The 26,052-nt window shown below is 44.5% G+C and overlaps 1 protein-coding gene and 1 pseudogene across 11 annotated transcripts in view; both read right to left on the bottom strand.

The window, feature by feature from the left end:
* EPB41L2 (erythrocyte membrane protein band 4.1 like 2) overlaps positions 1-26,052 on the bottom strand; it is a 1,174,544-nt gene that overhangs the window by 1,066,050 nt on the left and 82,442 nt on the right. For all 11 annotated transcript variants that reach the window (XM_078648868.1, XM_078648862.1, XM_078648871.1 and 8 more), the window contains exon 2: positions 9,195-9,286. The gene's annotated coding sequence lies outside the window, so the exon portion shown is untranslated. The remainder of the gene's footprint in view (positions 1-9,194; positions 9,287-26,052) is intronic.
* The window catches only part of LOC144762634 (tyrosinase-like), a 39,412-nt pseudogene continuing 22,964 nt past the window's right edge, over positions 9,605-26,052 (bottom strand).

Genomic DNA, 26,052 nt, shown 5'->3' with positions numbered 1-26,052 from the left:
AAGTCATACTTCACTGGTGTCCACATAGTGTCTAGCTTTAAGAAATGTGTGGGTTTGGTAAGTTTCCCTAGAGGGTCACTGAGTCCGGGGCCAAAAACTCAGGTGTCCACCCCTTGCAAAACCAGGTTGTTTTGTGATAGGTAATTTTGGTGTCTCCACAATATGTCACGGGCCCTTGCTCGTCACGGGTACTTGACCCACTGACACACGTGGGATACTCTTTTTATTGTGAGACTTTGGAGAATGCTGGGTGGGTGGAAGTTTGTGGACCCACGCAGAGTCTGGAACTTTCAATCACAGAAATGTGGGGGGTTTTTAGGCAAAGTTTGAGGTTTGCAAGGGATTCTGGGTAACAGAACCTGGTGAGAGCCACACAAGTCACCCCTCCTGGATTCCCCAGGGTGTTCAGTTTTGAAAAATGTATAGATTTGCTAGGTTTCCCCAGGTGCAACAGAGCTTGTGTTAAAAAACTACAGCTAGGCAATTTGCAAAGAAGGGGTCAGTTTTCATTGTAAAAATGTGGTGTGTCCACATTGCGTGTTGGGCCGTTTCCTGTCGTGGGCACTAGGTCTACCCACACAAGTGAAGTACCATTTGTATCTGGAAACTTAGGGCAAAACAGAATTGTAGAGCAGCTGTTATTACCTATTTACTTTCGATGCATTATGCTAATATGGGTACTGTTAGAAATTGGGGTCTCTAGCTGGCAATGGCTGGCCACTGTCCAAGTAGGGACCCTTCTTCCTAAGTCAGAGTAACCCTTTGATAACCCCTGTGGTAACGTAGCACAAGCAGCTAGGCTTATCTCAGAGGCAGTGTGTGAAGCATTTATGGTCATACACAGTGAAGAACACTACAAAGGGACACCACACAAGTAGTTATAAAAAATAAGTATCTTTATGTATGGACTTAACACAAGACCAATAACGTTAAAAAGTCACCATACTGTAAAATAGGGTTATTCTTGAAATGCTGTAAAAATAGTTCAAAGTGTGCAAATAGGAGTTCAGTTAAAAGCAGCGGTCTCTGCGACCCTTTTACTTACAAAGTACCTGGATTTCGTAGCCAAACAAAATGTCGCAAACGGGCTGTAGTGGTGATTTTCCTTAAGCAAGGCTGGCGATGCGTTGAATCCTTTCCGTAAGGGAGGATGATGCGCCGATCTGCGGATGTGTGTGGGATACAACGACAAACTTCTTCATGCAAGGCCAGCGATGCGTTGAATCCTTGCCGCAAGGGAGGATGATGCGCCGAGCCTGTTGCGTGTCCGAACTTGCTGCGATGAGAAGAAATGGCGCTCCGCGAGGGAGCGACACTCCGGGTGTGATGATCTCGAGGCGAGGATCCGGGGTTAGCGAGCACTCGAAAAGTCCGCAAACGTGCAATGCGATGATCTTTGGGTGTTAGCAAGCACTTTGTGGCCCGCAAGCGTGCGATGGGTTTTGGTTTGCGAGCGCTCGGTGGCGGCAGCGCAGTGATTTTTCTTAAGCTCTTCAGCTGCTGCGGGTCGCAAACAGGCGTTAGGGACGATTTCAGCACTCTCTTCTCTGTAGTATAACTAGAGGCCCTGGAACTCACAGGGGCCTCACCTGCAGATAGAAATCCTCGCTGGGAGGAATCAGGAGGCTGGTGGGGGAGTCAGATGTGCCTGTGACTCCAGCAGGAGGCTAGCTCTCTTCTAGCCCTTGGGTGATTGCTTTAGCAAGTTGAAATAAAAGTTCTCAAAGTCCTTTTCCCTCTTATTCCAAGTCCAGGGGAAACTACTGCAGGCCAATCCAAGAAACAGCACACAAGCACAAGGACTGTCCTCTCCTGCAGATTTCTTCAGCTACACGGACAGAGGTTCTTCTTGACATCCAGGAGCAATACAAATTGTAGGGGTTTGGGCACAGATATTTATACCCCAAAAGTATTTGTTCAAAAACGTCACTAGTCACTGAACCCAGCCAAAACCAGTTCTGCTCAGTCCTGGAGCACTTTGTTTACCAGGCTGCATCCTTCCTTTCAGAAAGAGGGGGTCTGCCATCAGACGCAAAGTAGGAGGTGGAGCCAGCATTCACCTTGCCAGGCACAGCCCTATTCAGGTCAAGGAGCTACCCCTCCCAATACTCAATGTAGATCTCTCTATTCAACCCAGGTCTGACTCAGCCTGGCTTGCCCCTCTAAAAGCAAACAGACAGCCAATACACATAACAGCAGAGCACACTGGAAGGCATAGGCAAGAAAAAACCTACTTTCTAAAAGTGGTATTTTCAAACACAGAATATTAAAACCAACTTTGCTAAAAGATGTATTTTATCATTCTTGAGTTCAGGCATACTGAACTCGAATTTCTACCATGTTCCCTGAGTCATTTAGGATTAGAAGATGTAATAATCAAACTGCCCATTCTAGCCTATGGAGAATAGGTAGCCTTGCAGTAGTGAAAAACGAAATGGGGTGTAATTCACTACCAGGACATGCTACACATATCAAGCCATGTCCTAGCTTACACAGACAATGCACCCTACCATAGGGGTGATTGATATGATGCCAAGGGGAGGTCCAAGGGCTGGGAAGTGTGGGCACTTCACAGCCAAGATGGCAGTTCTTGACTGCACACGGACACTGCAGTGGCAGGTCTGAGGTACACTTTACAAGCTGCTTCTGTGGGTGGTGCAAACCAGCGCTGCAGCATTTGGGTTACCAGCCCTGGGCACACACAGGCCACATTACTAGGGACTAACAGGTAAACCAAATAAGCCAATCAGGGATAAACCAATTCACAGTCATATTTACACAGGGAGAGCATATGCACTTTAGCACTGATCAGCAGTGGTAAAGTGCCCAGAGTCATAAACCAACAACAACAGGTCAGAAAAAATACCTGAGCCAGGAAAAAACTTTAGGGATGACCCTGCAAGAAGGGCCATTTCCAACGGGTATCCATAATTTTGGAGATGTGCAAATAGCTACTGTTGCTAAACTGTATATTTTGCTCCCATTTCAGAAATACATAGGTGTCTTTTGGACCGATTTTTCACTGGTTTTATTTTTCCTAATGAATTACTATATACCAGGTACACAATAAAAAAATGCATTGCAAGACGCTGCTCAGTTATTGGCTCTGGGTTCCTCAGGTTCCTGGTGCACCTACAAGTCCTATATATCCCCACAACCAGAAGGGTGCAGCCGATGTAACAGTATATTGCTTTAAAAAATCTGCCATACTTAGAAGAAGTTACAGGTGACAATGTTGGCACAAATTACTTTTTTCAAATCAATTTCAATTTTTCCTATTCTCAGCTGTTGGTTTCCATATAAAAAACCTTGAAGGATCTACACAAATGACCCCTTGCTATATTCAGAATGTTGTCTTTTTTCTGAAATGTATAGCTTTCCAGGATCAGTTATTGCTTTCATACCTATTTCTACCATTAAATGGAAGGACGTTGAAAGTGCAAAAAGTAGCAAAAATAGCCTATGTCCCAGTAAAATGGCAAAACTGTGTAAAAAAGTTTGGTTTTCTGGCAAAAGTCTGTCAGTCCCTGAGAGCTGGGAAGATGGTGATTTCAACATTACATGTGTTGATACCATTTGCAGGGACAAAAACAGACGCTTTCTTCTGCAGCACTTTTATCCCATTTTCCCCCAAAATAAGAAACTTTTGCTGTATTTTGGCTAATTTCTGGGTCCCCTCCAGGGGAATCAACAAACTCTGATGTTGGAAGAAAAGGATGCAAATTTGGCGTGGATATGTGATCAAAAAGGTACAGAGGCCTAAGCATGAACAACCCCAAATAGCCAAAAAAAACAGGCTTAGCATAGGGGAGGAAAGGTTTAGCAGCAAAGGGGATAAAAAAAAAAATGGGTGTATATCTGTGTTATACATGTTACAGTGAAACATATGGCGAAAGGTATGTCCTGAGCCACAAGTGAACAAGTTACTTACCTTCGATATATCTGTAAGAAACATTAGTTAGTTATAGATTCCTTACCTTAGAATTACCCCCAGGGGTCAGACTGGATCCGGAAAGTTTTTTTGTCAGCAGTACCTCTGCTCGCGGAAGGTGGCCTTGGTCAGCTCTGCGTCCGTCGTTGGCGACGTGATCGCCTTAGATGCCGCTCTCGCTCGCTGACGTCAGTTCTGTACATGACTTTCTGCGCGAGAAACGCAGAGCCATGCAAAACACACTGACCACTGGTGCACAAAACTGGGGCTCTGAAAATATGTCCTAAACCCTGGAAATCAGTTTGCAGAACAGGGAGGATGGGTGGGGTAGGAAGGAATCTAGAACTAACTAATGTTTCTTACAGATATATTGTTACCAAAGGTAAATAACTTGTTTTCTGAAAGATACACGTTAGTTATAGATTCCTTACCTTAGAATAGATACCTCAGCAAGAACAAACTCGGTGCTGGGTCTGCGAACCAAGATCACACCAGAAAGTGCTGGAGAACAGAACTGCCAAAGAAGCAGTCTCTCCGGGCTGGACTGTCAAGGCAGTAGTGTTTGGTGAAGGTGTGCAACGAACCCCACGTAGCTGCCTCACAAATGTCACTCAATGGAACTCCGCGTCCCAAAGCCAAAGTCGCAGCCGTCACCCTGGTTGGAATGGGCGCGCAGCCTCACTGGAGGCTCCTTCTTTGCCAAGGAATAACAGGCTTTGATACACAAGACGTCCAATCGGGCGGTAGTCCACTTGTGCACGGCCTGACCTTTCTTGGCACCCACGTACCCAACAAAGAGCTGGTCATCCACCCGGAACTGTTTGGTGCAATCCAAATAAAATGAAAGCACACGTTTTGGGTCCAGACGGTGTAGCCTCTCTTCCTAAGGATGCAGAGGAGGAAAGAAGGTCGGCAAAGTAATCGTATGCCCGATGTGGAAGGCAGTGACAACCTTGGGCAGGAAGGATGGACGAGTCCAGAGGACAACTTTGTCCGGATGTACAGAGAGAAAAGGAGGCTTAGAAGAAAGCACCTGGAGCTTACTCACTCGTCTGGCAGAGGTGATGGCCACCAGGAACACAGTTTTGAGAGCCAAGATCCTCAAAGGACAGTTGTAAAGCGGCTCAAAGGGAGCGCACATTAAGTTAAAACTAGATTCAAGTCCCAGTGATGTATAACGAAAGGAACAGGAGGAAAAAGATGAGTTATGCCTTTCAAGAAATGATTTACAACCGGGACTTGTAAAGAGAAGGCTGATCTGTTAGCCGAAGGAAGGAAGAGATGGCTGAAAGATAGACTTTGATATTGCCCAGAGCAGAGCCCTGCGGGCCAAGGAAAGAAGGAACAGAAAAAATCAGAAAGAGGGGCAGAGTGGATTCACAGCCTTTGCTGGGCACCATGCCACAAATGTGTTCCACCGGCAAGCGTATACAGACTTAGTGGAGGGACGCCTGGCTGCCAGAATTACATCGAAGACTTCAGGAGGCAGGTCAAATGGCATGAACTGCTTCGGCTCAATCTCCACGCAAGGAGATTGAGGCTGGACAGGCTTGGGTGGAGCACAGTCCCCTGATGCTGCAACAGAAGATCCTCCCGAAGAGGCATGCGGGTCGGAGGATTGATGGCCATGTTCAGCAGCTCAGGATACCATACTCTCAGTGCCCAAACCGGAGCCACAAGGATGACTTGGGCCCGGTTGCGCCTGATCTTCTTCAGCACTCTGGGCAGAAGTGGTATAGGCAGAAAGACGTACAACAGACCGCAACTCCGCACAGCATGAAAAGCGTCGCCTAGCGAGTGTTGCCTTTTAAATTCCAACTCACAGAATTGCCGACATTGCACGTTCTCTTCGGTGGTGAAGCGATGTAACCAAGGCTCTCCCCACTGTTGAAAGAGACCTTGCACCACCTCAGAGTGAAGACGCCATTCGTGATCCATCATGCAACTGCGGCTGAGTTTGTCTGCCCTGGCGTTCAGGGAACCTGCCAGGTGTTGAACCACCAGGGTTATGCCCTGATGTTCAGCCATGTCCAGAGGCGGAGGGCCTCTTGATATAGGGTCCACGACCCCACCTCGCCCGGTTTGTTGCAGTACCACATGGCAGTGGTGTTGTCCGTGAACACCAGCACTCTTCCCCGGACAGAGGGAATTGATGCTTTGAGTGCAAGACTAATCGCCAGGAGCTCCAGAAGGTTGATGTGGAGCCCGGACTCCGCAGGAGACCAGGGGCCTCTGATCTCCGCCTCTCCCATATGGCAGTCCCATCCCAGAAGAGATGCATCTGTCACCACTGTGTGGTCTGGTAGGAGAAGGGAGAGGGATCTGCCGCTGACCCAATCCTGGTTCGTGAGCCATCACTGCAATTGACACGTGCAGTGCCCTCCGAGATATGGACGCAATCGGCCAGATTCCCCTGATGTTGCGCCCACTGGAACTTCAGGTCCCACTGCAGAGCCAGCATATGCCACCTGGCATGATGGACCAGCAGGATGCAGGAGGCCATGAGGCCCAGCAGCCTCAGGGTAATTCTGACCGAAACCCGGGATAGAGGCTGAAAGATCAGAATCATAGCCCGAATATCCCGGACTCACTGTTCGGGAGAATAGACCCGAAACTGTGTTGTGTCCAGAACAGCTCTGATGAAAAGGAGCTTTTGAGAGGGAATCAGGTGTGACTTCGGCACATTGAAGGAAAACCCCAGCGAATGCAGGAGGTCAGCCATGATCTGGAAGTGGGAGATGACTGCCTGGGGCCAGCCTGCCTTCAACAACCAGTGGTCGAGCTAGAGGAAGACTGAAACCCCTGGTCTGCGCAGATGAGCTGCGACCAACGCCATCACTGTTGTGAACACCTGAGGGGCACTGGTAAAGCCAAAGGAGAGCACGGTATATTGAAAATGCTTGTGGCCTACCGTGAACCGTAGGTAACGCTGGTGGACTGGCAGGACGGGGATGTGGAAATAAGCGACTCTGGGTCCACGTCGGGATGGAAGCCGGGGTCGACGCAGGCCAGGGAGCCGACCGGCGTCGAACGCGGTAGCGGTGTCGCAGGAAGCGGTGCCGGTGGAGGCGTAATCAGGTCAACCAGCACGGATCCGAATCCAGGCCTGGATCCAAGGGGGGCCTGCGGCGCTGGCGAAGGCCTAGGCACCCCAACGAGTCCACGGGGCCCGAAGGAACACCAGCGGGATCAAGACACCCAAAGATGGTATGCATCTCCTCGAAGAACGCACAAAGCTGTGCGGGAGTCGCTCCAGGTCCAGGAATGGGAGGGAAACGCAGAGTCGAGTCTTCGGGCTCCACGTACGGGGCCGCGAGAAGGGCACCACCCGCGTCCCTCGTCATGTCGGCCGACCGATGAGAAGTCGAAGAGGGATGATGCTTCTTCGACTTCTTCTTACGCTTCAACTTACCCGACCCCGAGTGCGAAGACTTTGACGAATGGAGGTGGCTCCACGACCTCCCTCGCCGGCGGGACCTTGAACGGTACGGAGCAGACTGCCGGTGCTCAAGCAGCGTTTAGGACCGCTCCCGCAAAGCCTTCGGCGCCATCGACCGCCAGTTGGAGCACGACTTAGGGTCGTGGTCGCGCTCCAGGCAAAGAGGCACACGCAGTGCGGATCCATCACCGGCATCATCCGATGACGGGAACCGCATGGCTCGATTCCAGGCATCCCCGTGCACCAGGAGTCGAAGACTCGAAAAAGAAGTCGACAAAAGTCGAGAAAAACTCAGTCAAAAAGTGACTGGAGGTACCGCTCTTCCCGGATCTGCGCTGGCTCGCTCAGAAAAAAAAAAAGAACTGACGTCAGCGCACGAGGGTGGCATTAAGAAGCTGCCGCAACGTCATCCCAGTGACCACAATGCCAACGACTGATGCAGAGCCAACCGAGGACACCTTCCGACATGCAGAGGTACTGCGGACGAAAAAACTTTCCAGATCCAGTCTGATGCCTGGGGGTAATTCTAAGGCAAGAAATCTATAACCAACGTGTTTCTTTCAGATACATATGACAGACACTAAGTCACACAATACACATATCCCATTTGTATGCACACATGGTCATACATCCCCAAAAACCACGTCCTCACTGACCCACCTAGCAACCCTGTCATAGTGCTCCTACATTAAGTATTTTGTTCAAACCATAGTCCCTGGTTCTATAGACATTGGGCTTAAAGTCAATTTAGGTGGGGGTGTCTGGTAACAATGCTCAAATTGCTTGACCTTCTGTAGCCCATGAGGATTTTCACTGATCAGGAGTAGCTCTCACTACAGCAAAAGGTTGAAGACCCCAGTTTTAGGCCTGAAACTCGGATTAGTATTAAACTTTTCATAGAACCGCAGTCCATCTCATTATAATGGGCTCATACTGATCTACAGGAGTAAGAGATAGCGGTCATTTAACCACCGTCCATCAGCTGTGCTCGCTAAGCGCACTAGATTCCTCATTTCTTTCCCTAACAAATAGCTGTATTTGCAAACTGTACGATTAGCCTCGCAGTGGTACTCAATTCCTTATTCACCTTGAAGCTCCCAGATGGACAAGGACCTGTTCAGCTAGGAATCACACTTTTTTCTCAAGCTACGGTAATCACAGCTGCTTAGTCCAGGAAGAATAGCTGTAGCATACCGGGGTTTTTCTCCACAGGGTTCTAGTATCCACCCATAAGCAACAACATGACCTGAAACACATGGTGGTGGACGCCAATTGGTCAAATAAGGAATGGCCTGGCTCTGTTATTAAAAAATAGTGTTGTCTTAGAGAGAGAACACAAGAGACACTGTTGTTTCTAAAGCAAGAATGGCATAAATGGGCGAATGGAAGTAAGTACCAGATTGATTAGGCTCAGAGGAATGCAACCTTGTGATGTCCTTCAAGTATCTCTTTATGGCCATAACTCACACTACTGAAATCTTTACAGCTGTGCACATGAAATCTACCAACGGAGGGTTGCTACAGTTGTCTAGTAATGAATAATCGGCGCTAGAAAACACAGAGAGCAGGCTCGGATAAATAGCCGGCTCAACACTGCTGAACATAAACAGGTATGGTGTAGGCTAAATCTAAGTGTCATCAAGGGGAAGGTGCGAGTCAATTCAGTTAGTATTCAAAATGTATTAGCCCCTACATTCAAAAATGTATTAGCCCCTCCATTCACAAAGGACAAACACAAATATACATCAATGTACTCCTTTATCAAACAGAAAGCTTTAAACTTTATGACGCTTGCAGCACTTTCAACTGAGATCTGTGACTTACCTACTAGAAGTCTCACACCCAAGAAATTGTGCCAGATAATAGTGGAATTTCGATGCTGGTAACTTGCTCCCTAAAATCTTATGCTTGATTAACTAGAGAAAGACAAAAATGAAGCAAGCATTAGCAAAGCCAATCGGTCTGGCCTTTCACATAGCTACAGTTACCTCACGTAAGTACAAGATGTTGTTTCCGAAGGAGAAAATACTGTGAGAAGTGTTTAACAGGACTGCAGCCCTTGAGAACTTTACTAGATGTAGATCTCAAGTCAGAAGAAACTGCTTAACAAGTCAATCACAATGCTGCAATAACTCAAGATGTTACTAAGGTGCATATTTACTAACAAGTCATGCAGCGCAACACAGCAAGAGAACTTGCTGCACATTATGACGTGGAGAGGACAGGAAGGTGCTTTATCTATTAAGATATGGCTCATTCATGCTCTGCCTCTGAGCTAGTGCTTTTTCTTCGTATTCCTCTTTCACATGAGCTGTAGAAAGCAGCAAACCTAGAAAGTGGAAAAAATATGGAGAAACAAAAATAATTCTTCCGCTACACCTCACATGGGAATAGGGACCATTGCGACGCATTTCCAGGTTTACAAGTCTTGGTAACTCTAGGAATGCAAAATCCATGGGAGGATACAAGGGAACACCCACGCCCCACCCATAGAATACCTTCTCAGGGCAGAGTAACGCAAGGAAGCCATTTGCGCTGCCTTACGGTACTCCAGATTTACTAAGCCATACAAAGACATGCACGGTGGCTTTGGGTGGTTTAGTAAATCTCACAGAAGCCCCATGTGTTGCCGTGCAACACCTTGCATGTCGCAATGGCAATGCAACAGCTTTGTAAATGTGACCCTAAATATCCAGCGAGTAAGATGAAACTGCTTAAAATGTCACTCCCAAAGTTGGGATGGTGTGGTTTCAACATATAAAGGTATATAACCACTTTTTCTACTCTGATAAAGCTTGAATATTCTTTCATGCAGATACAGTACTGCAAGTTGTTGCTAGGTGTCCTTCAGAAGTCAAATGTAAAAGCATTTACATACATTCGTGAAGGGGTAGTTCCAAAAGTGGTTACTGGGTGTCCCTCACAAAGTTAAATGCAAAAGCATTGAAATCCTTACACAAAGCTGCAGTTCAACTAGTCATTACTTGGTATACCTCACAAGTCAAATGTAAAAGCATTGAAAAATGTTAATTACGCTGCAGTTCCACAAGTCTTCACTTGATGTCCCTCAAAGTAAAATGCAAAAGCTTTGAAATTTTAACTTGAAGCAGCAGTTCCACTCATCATTACTAGGTGTCCCTCACGTCAAATGCAAATGTATTGATATTCTTTCATGAAGGTGCAGTTCCACAAGTTGTTCCTAGGTTTCGTTCAAAAGTGGAATGGAAATGAACTGGAATCCTTTCATGAAGCTGCAGTTTCCTAAATTGTTCCTAAGTGTCCGCTCCTATTGAAATGCAAAAGCATTGAAATATTTTCATAAAGCTGGATTTCCAAGTCACCTGCTTCAAATGACCTGCAACAAGCTGAGGGGGGGGGGGGCTTTCGTATATAAATTTGCATTCACACTTGTGCTATTTTAACCAGACTGATTGTGCTTATTTACAACAGGATTATCTGCCAAATCTGGATCATATTAATTAATCCAAATTACAGATTAAAATACATTCTTTTTACCTTGTGATCACACCTTACTACCTATAGGAGTTTTTATTCACTGGTAAGTACAACACAGTTTATTTTGGTTGTACATGTTTTGGTGACAGGAAAGTCTCACTTGCTCCATGTGGGCGTTTGCAATTATTGCTGTGTTACTGCAGTCTTGTGAAGCCTTCTACAGGAGCTACTGCTGTTAATGCAGCCTCACTGGCTCTGTCTAGGGGCAACAAGGTGTTACTGCAGCCCGGTGAAGGTCCAGCTCCAGGGAGACAAGCGCGAATATAGCTGTGTGACGCTCCCTCTAGGGAAATGAAACTTTTGTGCACATCATTCTGAGGGTGGGATGGAGCTCGGTATCAGGAAGGACGCAGAGCATCTGCAAAATTCTTTGATTTGAGAGGAATGTTTTATGCATACGGACAATGCTTGTACAACACTCTAATAGAGGAGATAATGCTTCACCAGTAGTCAGTAGAGGGATCTCTCAAGTCAGATACAAGTGGTTAAAATGTCAATCACAATGCTGTGAGGTGTGACTTCAACCTACAAATCCTCATATACACTCTAGTTACTCTTGACTAATGCCAATTTTCAATATTGTAAGGAAACGTCTCTTTTTGCATGTTCACCCCACATATTTGGACTGATGCTGCTGGTTTTACAACAGTGTTCTAACCCTATAAAAAAAAGATATTTTAAATTCGATACACCCAACGCGTAAGTATGGACTTGCGTATAAGTACCAAGGGCTTGTAAGTCACTGTGTTCACACAGCGCTGCAGCAATGTTTGTGCCACGCTGCATGTGAAAAGGACAAAATGGACCCCAGCCTGCCACTGCAGACTGAAAAGGCAGTGTTCACACTGTTAGTTCGACTTTGCCATTGCAACTAATAACAAATCCCTAACTTCCCTTGATATTATATGTAAGTCTCCACTAAGAAAGCCTATGGAGCCCTTATGGCAGGGAGCTATACATTATTGAGCGGGACATTTATTTTTCATATGTCCCAACAGAGATACTTCCAAATTGTCGTTTTGCTGGGAAAAAGTTAGTAGCCCCATTGCTAACACAGGGTTACTGGCTGACATCCTGGCTAACCTCTGAATGGGACTACCCAAGTTTTACCTTATATATTAATGCTTTGGAGAAATCCTTAGGAGGGCCTCCTTGGATGTTCCCAGTATAGGAGACTCGGTAATCCCGGTTCTCCTGTACGCGGATGACGCTGTTCTATTGGCCCGTACTGGCCTTGGTCTCCAAAGATTGCTGGACTCCTTTGGGGCTTTTATGGTGTCCTTGGATTTGAAAGTAAATATTAAGAAGTCAAATGTTATGGTGGTTGGGAAACATTGTAGGAAATTGAAGTCGAAATCTTTTTTTGTAATGGTGCTGAGGTAACAACGGTGCCCGTTTTTATGTATTTAGGGGTCCTCTTTGATGAAAGAGGTACCTGGAGCCCTCATCAGAAGCTTAAAATTAATGCTGTAGCTAGGTCTACCGCAGCACCTATGCGTTTTGCAAAGCGGTTGGGGGCAAGACCAGTGGAGGCACTTTTGAAAATCTATAAATCTAAATGTTTGGCTATAGCTACGTATGAGTCTTCTATATGGGGCTACATGTCGCAGGATTGGATCTAAGTTGCGGAAAACACGTTTTTAAGATCTGTTCTTTCAGTACCCCAGTCTACCCCTACCTTTTCAATACATACAGAACTTGGGTTGGGATATGTAACGGATTTGCTGAAAGTTGCCCCGCTGATGTGTTGGGTAAAAACTTGGTTAAACCAAGAAATTACACTGAACCACCAGATTCTAGCTGACTGTATATCTATGGAGAAATCCAACAGGGTTCCCTGGCTTGTGTATGTAAAACAAATGTTTACAAGACTAGGGCGCCCCGAGATTTACACGTCACCAGACTATCAAAAAGGAGGATGTGAGATTGACAAAGACTAGTTTTTTAAACATGTTAGCAATGCAACGTGAGGAGCAGGAGTTAAAGAAACCCCTTGTAAAAGCTAATTATGAGTTATTAACTACTCCCTCACTTGAGCCGTATTTAAAAATGGTAACTAGACCTTTTCATCGCCAGCTTTTGATTAGATTTCGATTCAATTTAATCCTCCTAACTTTAGGTTTCTTTCCTACCTGGGGTAAACCTGAGAACTCTAATCCATGTCATTGTGATAATTTTTACTTTGCATTTTATTATGTTTTGCGAGTTCTACTCTGACATACGGAAAAACAATACAAGTCAGGGCTGCTCCTACTTACTTATAGATGTTAAGTAGCACTCGCAACATCTTTTGTGTTGCCAGTTTTTTAATGGCTGCAGCTCGGAGTAAAACTAAAAGATTAGCCATCCGTAATAATCCTGTCTGATTTTATTGTTTACTAAATGAAATGTTGGGTATTTATTGTATATTGATTGTTGTTATTGCTGATTTTATATAAATGAAATGTTTGTAATCTTGTCTTTTATGATTTTAAATAATCGAATAAAGTGTTTTGACTGACTGACTACCCAAGTGGGTCAAGTAAGGTATCAAATTCATCATGGCATTAAACCCAACCAGAATACCAGGTGGAATTTAATGTCACTATTAAAGAAAGCAATGTTTAGTAAGTTGCCACTACCCGCTCCAGCTAGTCCAGCAACATCATAAAGGCCTTTGGCACGCTGACAGCTTCCTGCCCTCCTGGGGAGATGTGTGACGGACTCCCCAGCCCATGAACAAAGGCAGTTGGAGGAGAGCAAGTGGTTACCTCCTCTCCCAGGAAAGCCACTCAGGTTGTTAGCCCAAATGGAGCACTTCAAAGGGGAAGCCTTCTGAAAAAGACAGACTGCAACACAACCCCTGAGCAGGATGCCTATTGTTCCTGCAGACAATTAGGAGACAGAACCAGAGAGGGAAACCGGTACACAGACTAGTTTTCCTGTGGGTCTGTGCCCCACTGGTAGCTACACCTCTAGGGTGGGCTACCGTGCTTCCGATGACCAATGAAGGGTTTTCTTCATTTTGAAAGGGGCAGGATTGGGCACTCTGGGATCACTAGATGCAACATATTACAGGAAATACATCACTTGGTAGGAGGGGACCCAGTAGGCCATTCGCCAGGGGCCGCATGGTCCCTTTAGGGCTCTTTTCTAGGGAAAAAGGTGTCACCACAGGCACCCTATCCCTCAGATCAAGCTGGAATCTTAGAGAGGACCAAAAGAGTACTGTCCTGCTGCCTTTAACTCAAAGAGTTTGCACCTGCTGTATTATTGGGCTAGTTAGATCGGGACTGTGCCTTTGGGCCCGGATTTTGGGAAAAGTTTGGTTCCCGCCTTTATCCACAGCAGTGACTTCAAGGATCAGTAGGATGATGCTCTAGAACCAGCTCTAAACACACAAGTGCTGAAAGAACCCAAACCGACAAGTTGGCAGCCACCGCATACGTATTGCCACTACCAGTTGCCTGCAAAAAGAACAATTGATGGACAGAATGTTGAACAATGTCATACATTCACCCCAGTACAGAGATCAGGTAAGAGCCTCCCTGGACCGGAAACAAGCATCCTGGGACACAAAAGGACAAATTTGAGATAGCCAAAAGTTGCAACCGTGTCTGCCAGATTCGGGAGAGCTATCAAAGACCAGACTTGTTGTATTCAAGGGGCACTAGCCCCCACCTAAGGATTTCGTACTAACCACGTTACAAGGAGGCAAGTAGTGCAGCATTGGCTGGGCAGCTACTGCAACGTAGAGGACTAAAGGGACTCCAAACTTCATTACCAAAGTCGCCCTCATCACCTATGAACCGAGGGACCACCAGAGAGACACCCGCGTTGACCGCACCACAACTGGAGCATCCTTTACCTGTATCCTCAGCATCAGGATCACTCCAGTGATATCCTTGGCGGTCAGTCTGTAAAGTTTGAAACTTGCTTTAAAAATTCTCTTGGCGGTCAAGTAAAACAGGACAGAAAAAACACACCAAAGATGCCAGATCTTACACAGGACACATCAGAATAATGAAATTTTGGAATCATTAAAGATCTGTCTACTTTAGACAGAAGATTTCAGCTGGGAGCAGCCAAAATCTGCTGAAGTTTCAGAAGAAAAAGAATTCCTCGTGTCAATTCTATAGTACTAGTTTTCTCAGTTGCCATACTTAATTTCTCACTGAGGTCCGTGTTGTTCTGATTATTAGTTACCATTAGGACAAGTATCACAAGTGTTAATAATAACCACATCAAGATTAATGCTGTAATAGTACATAGACAACATTTAACAGTAACTTTTACTTCTGCCATTTTTGATTTATAAAGAAGTTCTACATTTAGTTTCTTTCTAACATAAAATATGTAAGATCTCGGTGTGATCCCACACTTCAAAAAGCTTTCAGCTTTAGTTAGCCTTTTCTTTAAAGTCCTTGTTTCAATGTCTTCTCAATAGAATCCATCTTTTATGCAAAAAGAAAAACATTTTTCTTTAAGGTGGTCTCAATTCCCTTTCATCACTCTTCACAAGTCCCACTTTTTGATTCTTCACTTCGATCAAGATTTTCAGAATCTTCAAGTATGTTGGTTCACAATCACCTCATTCTACATCTGTGGATTTAAAATTTGATTTTGCCCATTATTCTGTTGAAGGTTTCAACACTCCTCATTCTTCCAATGCCCACGTTTTCCACACCCATGACAAGGATATTTCTTTCTTGCTTCTTATATACTTATTCTTCCTTTTCCATTTGCTTTCATTCAAAATTTGACCACTCTGATTCTGTCCATTTATCTGATTATCAATTTGAGAATTTGAATTTCCTTCTTGGCGTTCTGCCATCTTCACCAGTGCCCACATCATTTCGTGCTTCAACTTTTTATGCTTTGCATCGATGTCATCACTGCAGTATTTTGCAGACTTCAGAATGTCATCAATCTGCTTGCTTTGCCAACAAAGCATATGCTGCTGAATCATGTGAATAATTTCTGATCTTAGTCCATAAAACAATGTATATACAAAATGTCCCATATCTTTATCACCAATGTTCTCAAATCCACTGTACTGTTTAAACACCTGCAGTAACCTCTCATAATATGCATGCACTGACTCCTTCGGTTCTTGAGTTGCCCTGTCTATTTTAACCCAATCAGTTTCCTTAGGGGGAATTTTTCCTTTCAGAAAAGTAATCACCTGACTGTACTTCTTTATTACTTCCTCTGAAGGTGCTCCTGTTCTCACATCTCTAAGATATTCTTCGGTGGGCCAATCAACTGTAATCTTACATTATGTCCAAAAATCCATTGGTACGACGTCATCAAACAGACCATCCAAATCTTTCAACAAACCTTTCGATGCCTTGACAAACCTCTCCACCTGCTTGTACCATTCAACTGGTTTCTCTCTCAACCTACTGTAATCAATTGTAAAAAATAAAATACCCTGTCTACTCCGCGGAACATGAACATATCCACCACCTGGAACTTCTCTCATCGGACACATCTCTTCAACCTGTTCCATTTCTCTCAACGGAAATGTAGATAATTCCTTGGCAATCGCCTCCTCGCTTTTCTTAGTCCATCTACTTCTCCAACGATCTACATCTCCCCATTTCTTCAAAAGGTGCATCAGATCCTTTATTTGTAGTCTTCTCCCTGAAGCATTCAAGCTTTCTAAATCCTTTTCAGTAAATTCTGCTCTATAGTATTTCTGCACTTCTTTTGATTTTTCTATATTTTTTCCAAATTCAAGGCTTCTTCTGCTATTTTCTCATTTAAATTCTTTGCCCTCCAGGTTATACTCTTGATAAGAAACAATAACTATTCATCTTCATATGAACCCAATCTATCAAGACCTAGTGTACCAATGATCATTTCTTCTAAGTCCACCCTCACCTTACTTACATCTATAGTTTTGGGTTTCTTCTTTTCTAATCCTTTTGCCAATTCCTCTGGATTTTCAGGAGAAAGTCCAGCGGAACCTCCTGCCACTGGAATGACAATTGGTACCTTTCTTCTCACAATTGTGGGCGAAATTCTCTTTGGGGTTTCAGTTACAGCCTCAATATTTGGGAGATCCATTAATGAAACATACGACTCACACTCACTAAACTTGATCGTCTATCACAACTATCTCTTTTCTAGCTCTATTCTGTGAAAGTGTCACAGTTTGGGATTTGGGTGTACATCATTTGCCACCATACAATGGAATCACCGGACCAATTGTTACTGGTACGGTCAATGCTTCCGCATTTAAACCGAATTGATTTATCTTCTGAATTATCTCTTCTTTGGTTTTATTCAATGCATCCCTTTCTTTTTCTTGTGATGCTCGAAAAACCGTTGAATCATATAGAACTTGTGGAACCAAGGGAGTTCCCATCATGGGGGCACTTGAAGTGATATCTCCAGCACTTTCCTGATAAGGCGGAGGTCTCTTTATCAAAATGTCCTCCAATAACTCATCATCAGATTCATTACATCCTGTCCCTGTTGTACCCATGTGTTTTGTTTCTCCTTACATTCACTCCCTTCTTGATCATCAGCCACCAATACTGGATATAAAGTCTCTGTTACTATAGCCTTTCTCCATCTTTTCATTTGGTCTCCTCAAGTATCAAATGGGTATCTGGGTAAAAATCCTCTATTTATTCTCATACCTCCTCTATTTCTCACGCTCAAATGCCTCGACTTCCCATTTTTCCAATACCTCATAGTGTGTTCACCTAGGATTTGGCTCCAACAAATTCATCCTGTTTCTCAAATTCTGAAGAACTCTTACATTAAATGTACCATGTTCAGGGAAAGCTAAAACACCATCATCTTTTGTATACTCCACCCAATTTTCCAGCCATACACACGTACGATATACACTTCTACTCTATCCCATGTTATTTTCTTCTTTGTTAAGCAAAAGCATTATCAGCGGCAGATCTTTTACATTCAGGCAAGCATATGCCAGGCATGTGGTACTTCGAGACCTACAGTTAGCAACTCCTTGTGCATGCGTGAGAGTTTTCCTCTCACATGGGTAAATCATGTGGTTATTCACGTAGGACTGGTTCGCACATGCGCAAGATGATTGTTCGGTTTCAAGCGGGATTTCAGTTATATAGCAAATTATTGTTCTTTAAGCAAGCATAAAGCCTTTCCCCATGTGTGAATGTTGTGTTTTATGTTAATTTTCTTTCAAGTTTCTATTTCTACTTGTTAGAACTTGTTAACAAGGGGTTGATTCGATCAAGTTTCTTTTCTTCGAATCCTTGCTCCATCAGTATATGCTCAGAATTCACCAGGCAGATCTGTCTTTTGACAAGTATGAGCATATTCAAACAATGATGTCCATCAGGATACCTTGCTACAGGATCCCCCTTCCTATCTTTCCCCACAACAATGGCGGAGCAAAAAATTGTTCCAAAAGCAACTGAACTTGAGGTGGCAAGCTAGCTCTCACTCTTCGAGTGGTTTAGGTACTGCATATGACTAGACCTTGTGAGAATTAAATTATGCTGGCTAAATTTGAGTAATTTGGGGAATTGCGTGTTATCATAGCTAAACAAAATTTCCAATATGACACATCGGGTAAAATGCTTTGTTCACAGCAAAATTATAGCTCAGGACCAACTAAAAGACTAATATGGGAGCAGCTGTTGTTGGCTTCACTTTTGTTTTTGGATCTATTTTTTAGAGCAAGATCCATCCTCACATCCATAATAGACACGAGGACTCATTCCACCCTAAAATGTACTGCCAAATGCTAGATCTGCATTTCGCTTAAATGTCCCAAAATGTGGATGGTAACAGCTAGTAATTGATATAGATATGTGCAAGGCCTTGGGATACCGGCAACAAATGTTTACCCTGTTTACATGTATATGATGAGAATCTGAAGCTTGTTTTCATGTTTAATAAAAAGAATTTAAAAAAAATAATTACAAAACTTTTGATTGTCGACTCATCAAAAAGCGGTAGCACCCAGAGTTTATTAAGGCGTAAGAATAAATGCTGCAGGTACCTGCAATAATCTAAAGGTGAGCCAGAGACCTTCAAGAATTTTGATTTATGCATCAATGTTTTCAATTCTGTGATGCCTGGTCTCTCCCTAGATTAGATGAGGCAACAACTAGCATTTCGGCGGCACTTAATATGTATAATGTCAATAGCCACAATGTCCTGCAATTGCCATCCATTTCGGGATGTTTCATTCCAAGTAAAGGACACTCTTCTCTTTTGGTAAAGGGAAACTTTACCCCTTGATATGGCATAGCAATTTCTCCTTTGCAGCATATTTTAATTCATGGGTGTTCCCACCTAATGTGAGTAAATGACCCAACTTCCTCATAGCATCTCCCGCATGCATCCATCCTGGGCCTGGATAGCATTTTTTTAGGGTAAACGCAGTAGGGTTAATCACCACTTGTACATTATCTTGCAATTGGATTCCCGATATGGGATGTGCCTTAAAGAACTAGGGATCGTGCTCCTATACCGCATATGACACTGCTTTGTTCCATCTTGCTTAATAGTGCCATTTTCAGGTCGAGCCTAGCGCAGCAGCGCGCATGTGCTGTGCTAGGATATGACCTTTTGGAATCGGTCTGCTCCTTTTGTACACTTGTGCGTGTGGGGGCATCCACCTTGCAGGAGCGAGCGGCACGCGTGCAGGGGCCATCTGTTTTTTCTAATTAGCTTTCACTTTCGTGCTTTTTCAAGCAGCGCGCGTGCGGGTGGCCATCTGTTTTTTCTTATTAGCTTTCACTTTCGTGCTTTTTGCATCCACACAGCCGTGCTAGTTTATTTAGTGCTGGATTCCAGAAGGACGTTTAGAGTGTCCAATTTGGAGTCTAGGGACGGCTTCATCGCTCGTAGCAGAGCTTTCAACGCTGCCACGCCCCTGGAAGGGTCTGACAGAATGGCTGTGTGGGTCAACCGGTGTTTCGTTGTCGTGCGGTGGCTGCCTGGGGCCTCTGCAGGGCTGTTCTTAATTTTCACCATCGTCGCACTCCTTTCCGACCTCTATCCCTGCCGTTGCTTCAGAGATTGTCGCAGTGCATTCGTTTTAGGCGCGGGCTGCCTTGGTTGCCAGCCTGCTGGTGGCGATATCGTCAAAGCACTGTATCGTCAAAGCACTGCGGGTGTGCCCTGGTTAATGTCCATAAACCCTTGAATCCTGCCTTCTCCCCCTGTCCCAATGCTCTCTGCATGGGAGGGTACGAACAGGTTAGAGCATCCCAGTCGCTCTTCAAAGTGTTTCTGCTGTATCATAGCAGGGCCTCATCTTGCGATTACCATGAGTCTTCAACCTAAATATTTTAGTATCAAGCGGGCATCCCCAGTCTATATTTTGTCTTCTCCCAAGGGCAAGTACCCAACTGTGTGCTGGCACCTCAACCACGATCTGCGATGGTAGATTCATGGCACTCGCTGCTGTCTCGCTCACCCATCGCACTGGGTTACTCCGTCTCCGCCTGGGCCTCAGTCTGCCTGCTTCCAGTGCGATAAAGCCATGATGGAGCATCAGCCTCAGCAACCACTGCCACCCAAAGCACCGACAGTGCTCGGCACTCCTCTGGCCCAAGTCAGCAGCAGCTCAGACCGCACCGTCTGAGCCAGCCACAAATGGTGAGATTGCAGTCACGCTTCCAATCCTCACCCTAGAAGGTCACCCGTATAGGCGCAGCAGGTGCATGCTTATATCGGTGGTACTTTTTAACTGCAGATGGCAGCGCAGTCCATAGCATTTTGATAAATATTTCCCCCCCCCCCCGCTCCTGGAGGAAGCCTCACGAGAGGAGGTCATCTTGCCAGCCCTCTCCCTGATGCCCCTGACCTTTTTCTAAGTATACCATGTTGGTTGGGCCGAACAAATATCTGTCAGTTTTAGAACCCTTAATTACCTTTTTCTGACTACGTCACACTTGCTGAATTATACTGTGCAATCACTATGTTGGTTTGGCTTATTAAATCATGTGTATTGGCTGCCTCATATCAGTTCTTTTGCTTTCTTTTTGCCATGTACTGTTAACATATGTTTCGCCACTCAATGGTGTGCAGGATTGGGGCTTTTCCAACGCTAGGATAGTTTGTGCATCAATATATTTCATTAATTTCAATCCGTTCAGTCCTTGAGATCGCTTTTCTATTAAACAAGCACAAATCTATACAACCTGAAGATACGATTGGGACTCACTTTTAGTCACAATTCCAAATGGTGAGTGTTTGCATAAAGTATGTATTCCCAGCCATGTTGGAGGCCCTAACTCAAATCTTGATCATCACTGGCCAGTTCCAAGCTACATAACCTCAGAGTTTATTACCTCCAGGGACCATACTTGAGGGTGCTTATTGTATTGCAACACTGTAGCCTCCCGGTTTTGTGACAAACTATAGGACCAGTTATATCCTAGCTGGTCTTTGAACATCCTCCGCTTTAAATACCAATGACCAGATCCAGAGTAACTGGAGAGCTTTATTTTTTATTTGATTTATATTGTGTAACATGTCACAAAGGATTGCACTTCTTAACCCTTAATAAGTCAGGTTTGCAAAGCCAATAACTTGGTTAAATAGAGTATAATAATACCTGTGGCAAATTACAAGAGCTTCCCTGGGCAGTGCCCAGTTAGCAATGACTACTTAAGGACCCTGATTCCATTACTTTAGAGTCGTTCTGCCACCTTTGATGGTGAGATGAGCTGGCTTGTAGGTGGTAGGCCACTACATAGCCTGAAACTACAGTAGTAGTAGCTACATCGAGGTCATTATTTTGTGGTGACTGCATCAAGAGTACTATTACATCACAACTTTGCTGGCAAGATTGTAATTTACATGGAGTACATAACTGGTAACTATGTAATATGGGCCTGTGTTGCCATTGAGGGTTTCTGGTGAAACTTAAAAAACTTGTGGCTGAAGGCAGGGTGATATATAAATGTCACCTAAACCCCGAGATGGCAATATAAGTGCACATTACACCTTACCTGTTCTGTATTATGCATATTACATGAATCATTAATTGATTTAAGCACTATAAAAAGCTTTGGAACTTTTTACTATCTTCCGTTTAGTATTCATTGTTTGCCTGAGACCGCAGTTAAGGTCTGAGAAATGTGTGTTTTTGTTTGGGATAATGTGGTAATTTTTAAAATGTGTTTTATACAAAAAATTGTATTATAAGTTCAATGCAAAATGTGTAAGGTAATTAAAAACGTGTTCTAAAATGTACTTTCCTTTTGCAGTACATTGACACAATTGATTAGATTTAACAAGACACATCTGTCTATACACACACACACACACACACACACACACACACACACACACACACACACACACCCACCCACCCCCCCCCACCCACCCACCCACCCACCCACCCCTTTCCTCAGCCCACTACAGCAATAGCAGGAAGTTACCCACGTAAAGCAGTATTCACCAAGAAATCTCCTGAGATCATCGGACGACGATCCACGTTCTGTGTTTACTGTGTTCACACTAGGGATAATTCATTCAGAAAGAAGAAATGCCGAGCAAACCACCAATTTGCCTGTTTAATTTGTATGGGGGAGCTAAATATCCTTTAAATTAAATAAGTTCTGTGAATTATGGGAAATAATCCACAACGAAGACACTTTTTAAGAGCATTGAAATCTCTGGCAAACATTAAATAAGAAGGCTTACCCATGTACTATACCACCTGAGCACCACCAGAGCCTCACTAAGCATCACCTGAGCAGCACCACCAACCAAGCACATCACCACCTCATCAGTGCACCACCACCAACTCAGCACCAGTGCAGCACCACCTCAGCACCTTCTCAGCATCATATAGCACCACCTGAGCACCAGCGCAGCACCACCACCTCAGCATATCTCAGCACCCGAACATTATTTAACTTTATTTAACATAGTTTGCTCACACACCATTCTCGTTTTCTAGCTTCCTATTGGGCAGCTGCTCCTCCTTACCTCCAGCTTCCCCCTGGGCCTTCTGAGTTTTTATTCATGCCGTGAGGCATGGATCAAGGACTTGCTTGTTTGGGGCCAGTGTCCTTCCACTGGCCAGCAGGTACTTTTTTTTCTTTTTTACTTCCTTGTGCCTCAACTCCTCTCCCCGTGCTGTTTTTTACATGCTGCGCAGCAAGCCAATCCGCTGTGTTATATGGCTTTCAGTGGGGGGAAAAATCCGATGATATGGTCAATGCTGGCCTCTTCATAGTATATAATACTTAAAGCCACGTCGCACAGCAGAATCGTGCTGCTGTGCAACATCTAAAAGACGCTGCCAATGCCAATATATTTCCAATACGCGAAACCTACTCGCTTTGCCAATGCTTGGTTCACTAGCAGTTGTCGACAGACTACAAGCAATGAAGCGTAGGTTCTCCCTGGACGGTGCAGGCGCTCAAATTCCATCCGCGAGTGCGCTTCCTTGTGCTGGTTCCTTAGCTTGAGGCTTTCAAACTGCTTGCGAAGGTCATGGTTATGCAATTTTCATTGTCTTGTAAACATCGGAGCATGAAAATCGTCCCTGTAGTGCTGGACCAGAACCACAGTTAAGCCAAGCTTTCTCTTGTGTCTCCAAGATGCATTATCAGCCACCACATTTATTCTACTTCAAGGAAGTGAATCCTTCTGGGCCTCTTTAACAAAGGGAGGGTAAAACATTGTACGTCAGAAAACCGCCACTACGACTTTTTGCCAAGTCACCTTCAGTAAATTATGACTAATGGATAATGTACGCATTGTGACCTCTTAGCCCCCGATGCAGTCCTCGACACAAGATATGTCGGTAATGGCATATCTACTACTGGAACTACCGACTGCCAATTTCAACAATTTCAGTTGCATTAGGGAGTTTAGTGACATAACCAGCAGAAACATTGAACTAGTTTGTTATCGCAGAGCCTTAGACATGATTCCAGACATGTGCAGGAGGTGTGCAGGAGGTGTGCAGCATTCCTAATAGCCTTGCTGGTAGTTTCCTGAAATACAAACAAAACGAGCCAGCCACACAGCCTTCGACTGGATAGTTAAACAAGCACTGACAAAACCAACAGGGGTTGCCCATGTGAAATCTATTGTTTTTTTCAAGGTTGTTTTCCATGTTGCACGGGAGCACAAGCTAATGTGAAATATGTATTGTATAGCTCAAAGTAAAACAAAAAATCACTATGAAGCGACCAGCACTGACTAGGACATAGTGCTTTTCCCCCCCTATTAAGCTATGTTGCACAGCAGCCCGGGGCAGCAGTGCAACGTGTCGATAACATTGATAAAGCCAATAGATTTTGCATAGGCGAAAACAACTGGCTTTGCCGGTGCTAGTTCCAGTGGTCTGCTAGTGTGTAGCATATACAAGATGCGAAATCGTGTACCTGCTGCCTCATCATATTGCACGATAATAACCTTATATTTTGGTAAAGATAGGATTCATTTGTTTATTTGTTGGGAAGAAGCACAGTGACAGAGTTGTAAGTACTGTAGCAGGCCTTGTTGTCTTACCTGGAAATCCGACTTGCATTGTAAGAAGTAAAATTTCCCCTAACGGAATAGGTCTGATGGTGTCCAGCATTCTCTCTTTTCTCGCTGCTTTAAGTGTTCACCTGACATAAATAGTGAGAAGGGGGGATTTGAATGCAGAGGCATACCAGGAGATGGAAATGCCATCAGCTAGTTTCGCTTAGTTACCCAGTCCCAGATATCTAACTTTGTCTTCACTTGTGTGGCAATGCAAGCGTGTTCCAGGTCCACGTCTTTTCTCCAACCAGGCTAGGTCACACAAGGATCTACCACCACAACCCTGGTCCATCAGTAATCATTGGTTTTCAGTCACCTGGGCCATCCAGTCCACTAAGTCCTAAAGATATGCTACCGGATTTGTTTTAGAACACCTGTACAGGCCAGCCCCCATCTTTCCCATAGAGCTATCATTATTTTGTTTACCCTCACTTTCCAGCCCTGAGGGTTAATATGCATACGTTTATTCAATGGCAACCCATTTTCTGTTGAGGGGAGAGGATGTCATAACCTCTTGACTTCCCTGGCAATTGGAAGGATCAAGTCCCTGTGACTTCCGCCTTCGACAATCTCAACTAGACCGTATTTCTCTTTCAGGTGCCTCCCCGCTTTCAGTCCAAATTCTGCTGACGTTCAGATGACGGTCCCCACTGCAGAGCTCTTCCTCAGATTGGTGTCTGATTCTATAACCTGGTGTCATTTTATTCCAAAATTGCCAAATTAGTTGTCATCTTCATTCTGCTGCGATAGTCGCTTTTCTCTAGACCATAATTCTAGGACCTCTTCTACTTAATACTTTTTTGTGGTATTGCTCAATGGTCCCTGTCGTCTTCTTAACTTCTTACCTTCTGTCACCTGTCCCAGATTCCTGTCAGGCAATCCAACTGAAGGGCACCATCTTCCAGCTGCAACAACTACTGACTCATTTTCCGCTGTGATCTAGATATCTTTCCCTTGCCACTGAAGCTGTGGCCAAAAGGATGAAGCCATCTGTAGCTGATCTTTTCCTATGTCAACTATTGTACTATCAGGTGGAGTTGCCTTCTGCAATGCAATGTTATCATGCCACTATGTCTCCGGGTCTCCTCCTGGTATCCCTGCGTTTTCTGCTGGTTCTGCGAGGTTGTAGGATACAGCAATCTGGCCCAGTTTTAAAAATGGTGCACAATATTTCAGTCAGGCACTTGTGAATGTCCGCTCTTTCTGCATCTTCTTTTAGGTTTCTTAGCTTGCTATCTCTTCAGGACATGTTCTGCACGGCTTCATATTTGCCCCTGAGCATTTTGGCTTGTGTCTAGATGTGCTACTGTGATATGTAGTTATAAATCAGTTGCAGCGTTTACCTTTATCACTCTGATATTTCTGCTTATGTCTGTTCTTTGGTAATTAGGCTTTCCACAAATAATTTCTCCAAGTCTTGTTTAACTTGACCAAGCATCCCTCCAGTTTGTGTTGTTTGGTGCCGCTGTGAAAAGAAATGTACTATTATCACCTACTCAGTGTTATACTTTGGGAGTATCATTAAATATTACAGCCAATGCATATACGCGTGGGTGATCGACAGGTTTCACCTCCTTTCGATTTGCTGATCACTTGCTGATTGACAGTATGTTTCTCTTTTCATAACCCTGTTCCCTGCTTCTCCCATGAGGTTTTCTTGCATGTTTTATTGCATCAGTAC

This window comes from Lissotriton helveticus, chromosome 6, assembly GCF_964261635.1.
Source record: "Lissotriton helveticus chromosome 6, aLisHel1.1, whole genome shotgun sequence".
In the NCBI taxonomy this organism is placed as follows: Eukaryota; Metazoa; Chordata; class Amphibia; order Caudata; family Salamandridae; genus Lissotriton; species Lissotriton helveticus.
This window is presented reverse-complemented; position numbering and strand designations above follow the sequence as displayed.